Genomic DNA, 7,292 nt, shown 5'->3' with positions numbered 1-7,292 from the left:
CCTTTCAAACAACACTCAAATGTGAACACAGCATATTTTAGGCCTGGAAAAATAAATGCTGTTATCCTGGCTTTATTGAAGGTACAATCGTAGCAGTTGTGATAGCAACTACAGTAGATTAAAGCAATACAATTTCAAATGAACTATCACAACTGCTACGATCATTATGTTAATTTTTGAAATTTTTGTACTTCCTCAATTTAAATCATCATGAAGTGATGAATATATGGAAATCATATAATTTATGAGAACTGCGGGGTGAAGAATTATTTAACAATTATTGGACGAGGTTGAGCAAAATATCGTGATTTGTCTGGGCTTCGGCAAATAATTGATCTGCGAGACACACTGACAAATCACGATATTTTGCGGTAAACGAGTTCAATAATTGTTTTATCATTCGATCACCGAGTTTGTTTTTTTAATGAATATCCTTGGGAATCGAAGCGATCTGCCATTTTCACGCAAGAGTGATCGCAAGAAGGAGAAAAGCAAGGTTTCCTTCACGCATAAGCAGAATATTATTTGCAGCCAAACACCGTTGGACGGCATTGCACATAAGCAGACCATTATTTGTAGGCCGTTACTTGCAGGTCACGTGGTGGGCTGTCGGCCAATGAAAAGAAAGAAAAATTTGCTTCGAATGATAATATGAATTATATGATGCGATGATCTTCTTTCATACATTGTATGTAATTCTTCACCCCGCATTTCTCATATATGATTTTCATATTTTCATAACGTCATCACCATCCTTTCACGAGTTTATAACGAACCAATTCAACGACCTGCTCCCACTTGGCTTGTAAGCTCAATAGGTAGAGCGCTGCACCAGTATCGCAGAGGTCAAGGGTTCGAGTCCGGTACAAGCCTGATTGTTTTTCAGGCTTTCTTTTCGAAACTGCAAAAGTTACGTCTATAACTGCGATGATCTTTTTTCATATAATTCAAATCATTATCTTCATTAGCCTCCTAATAAGGTCCATACGCTTTCCGAAGGAGTCACTCAAGAAGTATGCTCAGAAGCGTTGTCATCTATAACAGGAGGGCATTTTCTCCGGGTACTCCGGTTTTCCCCTCTCCTCAAAAACCAACATTTCCAAATTCCAATTCGACCAGGAATCAGGTAGACGAAGAACCACTATATGGATGTGCTACCTGCAAATCGTTATTTATTTATTTATTTATTTATTTATCCGCAGAACGACGATAGCGTGGGTGCATCAAATCTGATGGCGGGAAATCAAAAACTCGCGCTTAAAGTTAAAGTCCTTTTAAAAGCCATTTCGTTGGTGCTTTGAATACCGTACTTCCCTATAAAAAAATTATCCTTGACAAAAATCGGACGTTTTCTACGCGGGGTTTCAGGTTTAGATTTTTTAGGGTAGGTTTTTTGGACCTTTAAAGACTTAAAATACTCAATCGATACTCAACATCAAAACTCACTGTACCTGTTAGTGTATCAGATCTGAGTTCCACTGGCAAAACAATGCTTTTCAATGGTTTGATTTCCAAACTCATGGTTTTACTTATCAACGAAGACATGCATCGTAGCTATGTTCAGCTACTTTAAGAAAAGCGAAAAAAAATTTACTACGTGAGGTTTACTTATTAGCGCGATGTGTCATGTTAAACTGATCGCGGAGACACGCGTTTATATATGCCACTAAAACATGAAATCTATGGGTATTTTTTTACATTTTTTCGACAGTTTTCGAGGAAAAATACATAAAAAAATATTCTACAGGAAATGAAGAATGGATTGAGTCTGAGACAGCAACAATTACAAGTGATTATGTACTACATTATCACTTGAGCATTTCATAAGCTCACTTGCAGACAAAACAAATGCACCCCGCAAAAACGAACGATACTTTTATTCATCTTTAACTCTAAAAGATACAGAGATTTTTCCTAAGCAACTATTTTGAAGCAACTCTTGAGTAACGGCTACCGTGTTCCACAATCGATTTCTAATTATTAATTTATATTTGATCTGACGGTAGTGATGCATTCAAAACAGAGAATGGGCATCACTCCATAAATCTTACTGACGATGTTTGTTCACCTTCAAATCCTGTTAAAACATAAGACACGGGAAGTTTGTTAGAGGGGTGCATATAATGCTGTGTCCTCAAAAGAGAGGCTACTGCTGAAGGACCCAAATGAATTGGGATGCGACAGCAAACATGACACAAATGGATGGGTGAATTTGTCTGTTTTACAGTATCCAGATGAACCTACATAGAACCTTAAGGGAAGAATTATCAAGCAGATACTGATGCATTAAACAAGAATTTGGTTCAATACAGAGGAGAATCTGGTCTCACTAAACATCCTTTGTGAATGAATCGAAATGTTTCACAAATTAGCCTATCAACAAAGTAGTATCCACAAAATGGTATTATTTACGAATAAATGCAATTTTTTTGTAACAAAGCCAGGATTTATTTAAAAGGTGTATTTATCAAGTTTTATTTCGTGCTATTTTGGGGTTGGGGAGTTAGGCTAGATTTTCTTTAAGATGCTTAAATTTTATATTTATTTGCATAATGAAATGTAAACAAGCAGTGTGCCATCAAAATAAGGTGGAAAAAATCAGACTCCATACCGATTGCTGTAATTTTTTTCCTGTGTACAACTAAATAGTAGAATTTTCTTATTTTCAAAACACAATCTTACTGGCATCATTATATTGAATTTTATTATATAAACTGCAGTGTTTTACAAGGATTTCTACCACCGAGAAATGTGGTATCTGAACACACGTAAAAATACGATATTTTTACATGTGAAGATATCGATAATTTCACTGACATCAGGTTTGTCTCTTAAATTGTACTTAAATTCGTTGGTGTATCATCGAAACATCTTCGGGTCTTCCTCGAAAGTGCTCGGCAATCGGAAATCTTCGGACATCTTCGGAAATTTTCGGAAATTCTCGGAAAATGTTCGGGAACGTTCGTCTGGTCTTCGGGACAATTTGAAAAATCTTCGGAGATCTTCGGAAGGTGGTCGGAAATCTTCGGAAAATCATCAAAAACGCCGTCATCAGTATGTTTATATAATAAACAGAATAATACATGGACGCTTGGAGATATGGAATTTATCTTCTCGTGTTCACATTCGATATCTCACTCGTTCGCTGCGCTCACTAGTTCGATATCGATGTGAACACTCGAAGATAAATTCCATATCTCCGCGCGACCATGTATTATTCTCTATATATTTTTAGTTAAATTGCGAGTATTTTATTTCAAAAGTAGGTTGGCTGCTGGGTTCAAACCTTTCACAGTATTTTATTTGTCAACGAAGACGTAACGGTGAAGAAAGCTAATAAAGTTACTGCAGAAGGTGATTTTTCACAGCCTCCATTAAGGCACCATTCATTCGCGGAAGTATTCTTAGTTTCATTTATCATTAACTTAATGTGGGGAGAAAGGCAAGATTTTGAGATAAACAAGCCAGCGAAAGGGTGAAATGCAGTTTCACTGCAAAATGGACACTTAATTAGCCACCGTATTCCTGAAACGAATAAGCTCGATTTTAGAGTTATACTGTTAAGAAGAATTAAATATCTATAGGATAATTGTTTGGCGAAAAATTATTATACTAACCTTTTCATGCTGCTCAAAAAATGTGCGCAAAATGTAAGGTCGTAACAACATTCAGTCGCTATCTTGTCTTCGATGTGCTATTTTACGAAAGGAAAGACTGTCCTCTCCAGGGTGACAGTGAGGCTACAATAAACTCACTTTCAACGTAGAAATGCCTCGATACCTTAAAGAACACGTTTGTAGAACGTAGCACCCCATATATGTGTCATTCAGCTCCAAAAAACAGCCTGCAAATACTGGTATTGAACGTAAATAATTCACGGAAAATGTCTGATGCACTTCAACAGACCATACTGACGCATGCGCCTACAAAATGCCCAAAATGTATTCTTCGCTCCGTTTTGAGCACTCACCTCAACCTTAAATGGCGAAGTACTATGCACTGCGGAATATGTGGGTTTGGGAGGGGCAACACCGTTGACAAAAGCAAATATGTAGATCTGTAAGAGCACTGAGATATAGCCTTAAAACACAAAACAATAGGACGTCGAAAGAAAATTAAAGGTCAAATGAACCAAATTTTTAAAACTAAACTAGTGAGCAGCACTCTGCGAACTGTTGCTGTAAAACTTGTTTATTCTCCTACGCGTTTCGTCTAACTAACGTAGACTTCTTCAGGGAGTTTTACAATCAAATACTAAACGCCTGTATTTAAGCTCAAAGAACTGTAACGGCCAACGCATGAGAGTGAACAACCTTGTGCGCTTTTAAGTTTTTAAGTTTTAAAAACTTTCTCCGAACTTTAGAACGCCAGCAAGCCTACTCGATAAGAAAAGCTTACTCAAGTAATAATAGTAAGAGTTTTTTTCCTTTAGTTTTTTCAGTTTCAATTACGTAGTTTTGTTATCTTTCTGTACGCAAATTTTCCTTTCACTCGCTGTGAAGTAGCGGAGAACGACAACTGCCAGCAGTGACTCCAAAACAATCGACTCTTTGCCCGTAAACGATTGCTGGAGCTGGATTTGACTGAAGCGAGCAAAACAAGTCCTTATGTGCAGTTTACTGTATTTTCTAATGATTAAGTTTGCTGAGTTTAATTTTCTTGAATGAAGACCCTCGCATGGACCAGTTAAAAGTAGTCGGAATCATGGCTCGGCTGCGAAGCTTGCAACTGATCTTTTGCTTTCAAGATCTTTAGGTAGGTTGTTTCCGTACAGAAAATTCACTTCTTCTTTGTCAGCAGGTATAAGAGCCTTAAGCCTTACGTTTTTTAAATTAAAATTTGTTGTTTTGCAACCTTATTGAAGCTTTTTTTTAGTTCACTTAAGCTGGATGCATGATGGAATTGTTCTTTGCTTGTCGTATCTCTTTGCCAGCTTAAAGTGGAGTCTATGGTCCTTAAAGTGACCTCAATCGATAATTAAATCTTATACATAATTGGAAAGAAGTTTTTGCTATAATGTAACTTTAACTTTTTTTGAAGGAAATCTTACTTACGCGTAGGTTTTTGACAGGTGTTATGCATGTTCAACTTGACAAAGCAAAATTAATCTGCGCGAAACGATCAAGTTTAAAAAACTATGGTTGCTTTGAAACCGGTCTTGGGGAAGATTTACTAGATAAAGGTTAACTCTTTTTCTGCCCACATATCAACGTCAAAACCTCCACATTGAGGATTTTGTTTATGTTTTATTGATCTGCGAAGCTAGAAGTGCCCGATCGAGCGTGAATTTTAAAATATCAGCTCGAGAGCGACAAAGTTCAGTGACTTCAAACACATTGTGGGTAAACTTGAATTTCTTTGGGCAGATTATTATACAAAGATATTTCCGGACCTAATATATCCAGGAACTTATTCCTTATATGAGTAGTTATAGAAATGGTTGTCCTAGCTCACTTTTCGAATTTCCAAAAAAGTATTTCTTACTCAAATAAAATTCCTGAATATGCAAAAAATTTCAAAAAAGAATGGCTTTATATAAGAGGTATTAATAAGGAATGTGAAAGATTTGTAAAGAAATTTGAAGATGAAGATGAAAAAATATTTAGTTCGTCTTATGCTAAAAAAATGATTTATTTTTTTAAGAGATTTGTAAAGTGTCAGGAGAGAGGTAAAATTAAAGATATTAGTCATTTACATTTAAAAGAAGAAGATGTTAAATTTATAGATTGGTTAGAAATAGAGTTAGATGATTATGGTGATTTATTTTTAATTCCAGGTAGTTATGAGTTTGATAAGGAAAAGTATGAAAATGATGATACAGGTTATAAAGAGTTTTTTGAAAGTTTTACTAAATTTAAGAATAAATTAAAAATAGAAGAAATAATTATTAAAAATAGTAGTAATTATTTGGGTAGTTATAGTGATAGTGATATTGAAGATGATAGTGATAGTGATAGTGATAGTGATGGATTTGATAGTGATGTTCTTGATATTATATTATCTGATAGTGATTGAATAATGGCTTAAATTCTTCTAATCTAATAATAAGATTATAAGACTATCATGTCTAACCAAACAAATGGTTTTAAGGTTTCTCAACCTTTTATAACAGATAAAGAATATAATAGTTTATCTTTGGAACAATTAAAATATGTTTTAAGTCAAAAGAAAAAAGAGCTCAGTAGTAATTATAAACAATTAAGTGAAAAAGAAAAAATAATACGTGATATTAGAAAAATAGATAAACTTAATGAAAAAGTTCAAAAAGGTATTGATATAAAAAAAGAATTTATGAAAAAAAGAGAGAAGAAAGAAAAGAAAAAGATAAAAACTTTTGAAGAGTATTTTGAGGAATGTATAAAAAATAAAACAGTTCCCCCAGATACTCCTTCTTATTTACGTGAAGCTCTTGAGAGAGCTCTTAGGGAATACAATCAAGGACTTATTAAAGAAAAATCATCTTTGGAAAACTTTGCTAACAAATATGTTATTAAAGGAGAACCTGGATTAATTCCAGTTGATTTTTTAAATAAAATTTATAGTACTTTAGAAGAATTTTTTACATATCACAGAAACATTAAATTTAATATGCTTTTGGTTTGTTTAATGGAACAGCAATTACTTAGTAAAGATAAAGGAGTTATAGGATTGAATCAAAGTAAGGCTTACTTTACATCAGGAATTCGAAAAAATTTAAAATCAACAGATGTAAAAGAATTAATTAATCTTTGTTATAAAAATATTCTTAACGATATAGATGCTTACCAAGAAAATGGAAGTGGATGGTATTTTGTTCATGTAGTTCAACTTGAAATTCATACTGTTGAGTTTAACCCAGCAAAGGGGTCATCTTACATTCCTCTTCCAGATTGGATATCAAACAAAAAAGCAATTGTTAATATTCAAAACAAAGATGAGAAATGCTTTCTTTGGTGTATACTTAGATATCTTCACCCAAGAGAAGATAATGATTCACGATTAAAAGATTTGAAAAAGTATGAAAATTCTCTTAATACTAAAGGAATTACTTTTCCTATGAAATTAAAAGACATTACAAAATTTGAAAAACTTAATCCAGAACTTCCAGGAATAAATGTTTTTTCAGCTGATAATTATATTTTTTATCCTTTGAGAATGGCAGAGAAAGATTGTTTAAATACTATTGATTTATTTTTATATGAAGAAGATGGTGTTTCGCATTACACACTAATCAAAAATTTTCATCGTTTGATTAAGTCACAGAAAACTAAAAGTCTTAATGGTAAAATATTTATTTGTAAAAGATGTTTTAC

Source organism: Porites lutea, chromosome 2 (assembly GCF_958299795.1).
Source record: "Porites lutea chromosome 2, jaPorLute2.1, whole genome shotgun sequence".
NCBI lineage: Eukaryota > Metazoa > Cnidaria > Anthozoa > Scleractinia > Poritidae > Porites > Porites lutea.
The sequence above is the reverse complement of the archived record's forward strand: the minus strand, read 5'-3'. Positions refer to the sequence as shown.